The sequence below is a fragment of the Labeo rohita genome, chromosome 11 (genome assembly GCF_022985175.1).
Source record: "Labeo rohita strain BAU-BD-2019 chromosome 11, IGBB_LRoh.1.0, whole genome shotgun sequence".
NCBI classification, from domain to species: domain Eukaryota; kingdom Metazoa; phylum Chordata; class Actinopteri; order Cypriniformes; family Cyprinidae; genus Labeo; species Labeo rohita.
In genome coordinates this window covers 8958389-8964714 of record NC_066879.1, presented here as the reverse complement: position 1 = coordinate 8964714, position 6326 = coordinate 8958389, and the positions used below count along the sequence as shown (strand labels likewise).

General features: G+C 34.4%; 1 long non-coding RNA gene across 2 annotated transcripts; it reads right to left on the bottom strand.

Annotated features, from left to right (window-relative positions):
• Positions 1–2532: 2532 nt before the first annotated feature.
• Positions 2533–5406, bottom strand: LOC127173087 (uncharacterized). 2 transcript variants are annotated; one of them, XR_007828709.1, is made up of 3 exons: positions 3810–5406; positions 3578–3706; positions 2533–3206 (listed from the first exon to the last, which is right to left on the bottom strand). It is a non-coding gene; the product is annotated as an uncharacterized LOC127173087 (long non-coding RNA). The 2 variants fall into 2 exon arrangements; XR_007828710.1 differs by having other exon boundaries at positions 3578–3666.
• Positions 5407–6326: the final 920 nt, after the last annotated feature.

Sequence of the window (6326 nt, the reverse complement as noted above, 5' to 3'; positions counted from 1 at the left end):
AGCTCCTATTTATAGTATAGGGGGCGGGTGCTTTGGATTCTAGAGAGCATTTGATTGGACAAAGTTTGACGAAAAACTGGAGTGCAGGGTGATGGTATCAAAACCGTTGATCCATGTTGGCGGAAGTTTGAGACTGTAAGTTTTGAATGCTTATATCTTATAAATGCTAATTTTGTCATTTTCACACACTAGCTTATGAATAACATATTCATACTAAAAGCTAAAAGACTTAAATTACTGGCATATTAAAATAAAATAGTTAAAATAAATAAATCCATGAATAAGCATGCATGCATCGTTGTAGTATCTGCTCGGAAGCATCTGATGAAAATTCGGAATTACAAATAATAATTTGGGGGCAAAACATGCTTAAATGTTCTGAAAAAAAAGTGTCACAATAAAAAAAGTTTTTTTTTTTTTTTTTTTTTTTTTTTTCTGGCAGGCATTTCAGGAATAAGTAAGTTATAAAGATCTATACAGCCATTATAAGTCATTACCTGTTGACATGCAATGTACAACATTAAATTAGATTTTAAAGTGCAGCTATTTCTAAACCCAAAGCATGTGGAGATTGAAAGGCTGCTGGTGTCTTACATAATTTGTGCTGGTATGGTGCCATGACTTTACGGGGAGAATGAATTTCAACCTCTGTAGTAATTGGAAGAGCGTGGCTCTGACTTCAAACTGGCACATGACATGCTAAAAGCAGAAGCTGCATGTTCCTTTCCACCCAGTCATGCACACTATTAAAAAGTTGCTATTATACAACAGTTAATTCGACAAAAGTCGCAGAGAATGTGAATAAATGCAATGTTCTTTTTTTGTTTTGCAAGTAATTAGTCTCTGGCTTTTATTCAAAAAGTTGCAAACAAACGAAACCTGCATGACAAATAGCTTTAAGTGTCTTTTAAGGAGCGTACGTCTGGCTCTGATGGGAGTGGAGGTTAGAGATGTGGGAAATGATCTTCGGTCACGACTCAGTGGGCGCATCACGATGTGAGGGGGAGTCTGATCCCAGACCAGCGCAGTGGCGACGCGGTGCAATGCAACCCCAAATATCCTTCACATGACTGGCGCATTACAACGCCACGTATCAGTAGCGCGCAAATGAAACCGTCTAGGGATTAGCCTAATTCAGTTGCGCTCTAATTAATATGGGCGTCGTAAGATTAGTCGCCGTGCTTGGGCGTCGATGATAAGCAACGCTCTTTGCCCCAATCGCATTCGTGTTTTCTCGGGTAAACAGATGTGAAGGCGCTGCTCCACGCCGCAGACAGATGGATGATCCTGCTGCGTTCCCATGATCCACCCGCCCGCCTCAGCTGCTGTCACCGCTCAGCACACTCATTCTCACGCATCCTGCAGCATGACTACAAGCTTCATGTTAAAAGACTAGGCTTATTTCCTCTTCACTGCAATACATGTGTATGAGATAGGTTACATCGTGTTAGCACGTCCAAGTCATATGTCACCCTAACATTAAAAGAACAAATAAATAAATAAATAAATAGGTTCATGATAACAGCAATAACACAGCAACAAAAACAAGATTTATTTGTTTGTTTCATATTTCAAGTGGTAAATCTAAGCCTGTAATTGATTTACCTAAATAACCAACCGTTAAATACTATTTATTTATTTATTTATTTATTTATTAATGTGTTTGGTTCATAGTTTACCCCAAAATAAACAAACAAGAAAAACAACTGTAATACTACTACTACTACTACTGCTACTAATTATTATTATTATTACGTAATTTATTTATTTTAGTATTTATTCAAGTATACATTAGCCTACTGTTAATGTGCTTATAGTTTACCCCAAAATAAAAAAAACAAGAAAAAAAGTTAACAACAACATCAACAACAATAATAATAATAATAAATTCTATAATTATTATAATTATAATAATCATAATAATACATTATACAATAATAATTATTATTATTATTATTATTATTATGTAATTTATTTATTTATTTTAGTATGTATTCACTTAAGTATACCTCAATAGGTATACTTAAATGAATACATACTAAAATAAATAAATAAATTACATAATAAAAAATAAATTAATTAATGTCCTTAGTTCAGTTTACCCCAAAATAAAAAAACAACAACAAAAAGTTAACAACAGTAATAATAATAAAATAATAATAATAATAATTTATATTACATTATATTGCATTATAATTATTATTATTAGTAGTAGTAGTAATTTATTATTATTATATCATTTATTTTAGTATTCATTCAAGTATACATTAGCCTACCTTGTTAATGTGCTTAGTTCATAGTTTAGCCCCACCAAAACAAGAAAAAGTAAACAATAATAATAATTAATCATCATCATCATAATTAGTAGTATGAGTAGTAGTATATCATTTATTTTAGCATTTATTCATTTAAGTATACATTAACCTACCATGTTAATAATAATAATAATAATAATAATAATAATAATAATAATAATAATTATTATTATTATTATATTTTTATCTTTTTTTATTTATTAATGTTAGTATACATTAGCCTACTATGTTAATGTGCTTAGGTCATAGATCTATTTAAATGGATAACAATAATACGTTTACTTTTTAATAGGTTCACAACTAAGCGACCACCCATTCTGCTGGAAATCCTGCTTATATTAATAAATAAATAAATGCATAAACAAATGAACAATCAGTCAGTCAATCAATCAATCAATAATACAATTTTAAAAGACATACATATACTGCATTGTAGAATTTAATATGAATAATCAGAAAATTAAAACAGTACATCTGGGGTTGTCAGTAAAATAAAAATGTCACAGTGCAAAATAAATAAATAAATAAAAAGTCCTTATATAGACATGAATTAGATGCAGTTGCATAAAAATGAAACCATGTACCCAAGGAGCATGTGCATATGTCTGTGTGCCTTCTACAAAAATCCATCAGGGTTAGTAGGGAAACAGAAGCTCTCAGTTTCTATTTTGAGCATGATGACATACTCCGGATCGCAGTCCCATCTTATAGTGAGGTCAGAGTACAGGTATGACAGGCTGAACTGTGTGCAGTCATAAGAGGCGTCCCACCATTCACGTCTGGAATGCACTGACAGCGCAGCAGAGGAATGCAGGATCGTTGGAGCGAGTGATCTCACCCGGCCAGCACATTCTGATCAGGGTCCAGTGCCAGGCAGCTGACTTCAGCTTTCTGTGGACAGATCAGTCTGTACTCACTTAACACGCACACTGCCCTCTATATAATGCAAAGTGAACACAGATCATTGTGACTGCTGTTAATAGCTTTCCCGGGCACATACAACACATTAAATTAAATGTCGCGGTGACCTGGTATGTTAGTAAAACTTTCCATTCAAGGCCTATTCACATTCAAACAAATTGTACTGCTATAAAAAAGTGCACATTTGGATTATAAAGATAGTTAGCATGAAATGCATTGCATTCCTTTTTACTGTTTGTTTTCATTTTACATTACTTGCAAAGCAGTGATGTGTTGATTCTTATCTGTTTAAAGGAATGGTTCAAAATGGAAAAATGAAAATTTGCTGAAAATGTACTCACCCTCAGGTCATCCCATGTGTAGATGAGTTTGTTTCTTCATCAGATTTGGAGAAATGTAGCAGTACATCACTTGCTCACCAATGGACCCTCTGCAGTGAATGGGTGCCATCAGAATGAGAGTCCAAACAGCTGATAAAGACATCAGTGTAATCCACAAGTAATCCACACCACTCCAGTCCATCAATAAATGTCTTGTGAAGTGAAAACAAATTAATCTTTAAGGTGTTTTTACCTTCAAACCATCACTTCAGGCCAAAATACAAGTTCATAATCCATAATAACGCCTCCTCCAGTGAAAAAGTCCATCCCCTGTTGTCCTCTCACAGCAAAATTCACCAACATATTTTTTAGAGATGTTTTGGACTGTTTTCACTTGTAAACGGTGCTTGAGCTGTGGATATTTCTCTCCTGAAAAAAAAAACAATATGGGTTATAGAATTTTAGCAGTAAGCAATTGTTTGAAGTTAGAAGTTGTTTCCTAAAACACACAGCTTTTCGCTTCACAAGATGTTCATCGATGGACTGAAGTGGTGTAGATTACTTGTGGATTATTGTGACATTTTTATCAGCAGTTTGGACTCTCATATTGACGGCACCCATTCACTGCAGAGGATCCATTGGTGAGCAAGTGATGTACTGCTAAATTTCTCCAAATGTTCTGATTAAGAAACAAACTACCATCTTGGATTGCCTGAGGGTATATACATTTTCAGAAAAGTTTTTTTCTTTTTCTTTTTTCTTGTATACTTGAACATTGCAATTATGCATCAGCAGACCACTATACTGCAAAAAAAGAAAAAAAATATATATATGTATGTATGGGAACAATTATTAGAAAGCATGATTTAAACATGAATGTGGAAATGTCAGAACAGCAGAACACTCTGTATGTCTGGCGCCTGTGCAGAAAAAATCATCCAGTTCATCTGGATAAATCACTGACTGGCTGGTTACACTTCATCAGATGTTTGTCTGCAAAACCACCAAAAGAACAAGCCGCACTTGCAAGCTGCTCTCTCTGTGTCCTTTAGCTTAGTGCCTGCATGCTCCTCCAACCCCTCCTCCAGTAAAATAAAGTTCACAGTATCCTGGAACGTTCTGTCTTCTTCCTGTCTCCCTCTGTTCGCTTTTAAGACTTGAGGTTACAATCAGCCAGTCCCAGCCAGTCGCACGGCAGGTATCGGCCAAAACAACATGGTAGGGAGGGCCGACCACCCTATTAGGCCACAGCTATTGTGCAATATCCTCCAACAGGAAACAATGGGAGAGTACTGTCCGGTTTTGTTTTGGGGCATTTTTGTTAATATCATCATGTTTATACACATGCATACATATGTGTGCTTCACCTCTTCACCTGTTATTTGTTTATTGGTACACTTTTTTCCGTTACCACACCAAAACTAGGGACTGAAAAGAAGTGATTTTTAATGACATTTCTTTTACTTGTCTACAAAAATATTAATAATTATTAACATCCATAAGCAGGTCATATTTGCCACAATTACACTGTAAAAAATAAAAAACACAATTTGTTGAGTCAGCTTAAAATAATTTGTTACCCTGCTGCCTTAAAATTTTAAGTTCAGTCAACTAAAATAAGTTTAGTCAACTTGAAATGTAACAACTTAGATATTTGTGTTTGCTAAACTTAACAGACGGGTAAAGTTGAATAAACATTTTTTGAGTTAACTGAACTTAAAATTTTAAGGCAGCCAGGTTACAAATTATTTTAAGTTGACTCAACAAATTGTTTTTTTACAGTGTAGCTCATAAACACAAGAAGCTTTTTTGTTCCAACTGTAACCATGTCGGGTATAGTTGGAACAAGACCCGAGTACAGTTGAGATACCCATCCATAATGCTGTAAAGCTGCCTAACCAGTTCATTGCAAATGTAAAATACTTTTAAAAATAAAAATTCAAGAGTTTTTATTTCCATTCAGTATTTTATTGGATTATTTGTTCAGTTAAAAGTAGTTTGTTCTTAAAATATTGTACAGTAATGGCAAACAGGGATACGATATTTAATTTCAGTTCATCATTTTAATAGTAATAGTTGAAAAGTACAGTAAACAGTAAAACAGTAAAAAACACTGAAGCAAACAACAATAATCAAACAGATCAAATGCAAACAATAACCTAATAACATAATAACAATAAACATAATAAATTAAATGATACGTTCTTTCTCAACCGTACCCTGCTGACCTTGTCTAACATTTCTCTAGATTTTACTATGACCTTGCATGGCACGGTTCCTGTGTACGCAACTTATTTAAGGTGTGTCAAATGTACCCCTGTACCAACCCGGTCTACCCTACAAAATGAGGATTTGCTAAAAAAAAAAAAAAAATGTTGGAGGATTTCAATATAAGCCAGGAGGAGACTGGTTTTCCTTTGCCAAAAACAAAACTTAGTTCTCATAAGCCTAGCACATTCTAGTATACGCTATGCCTACATCTTATGTCATCCACTGGAACACCACTCTCTCGTGACTGCGTGTATAACAGTTAACGGAAGCTAGAGATTCCAGGTTAATAAAATTTTAAATATGGATATTTTTCTTACACAAATGCATCAATTCACTTCAGAAGGCTTTTGTTAAACCCCCAGAGCCATGTGGAGTACGTTTTATGATGGACGGATGCACTTTATTGGACTTCAAAATCTCAACAGCCATGTAACTCCATGTTAATGTAACTCCAGTTGTACTCAGATGAAGAAGAACGTCATACACACCTAGGATGGCT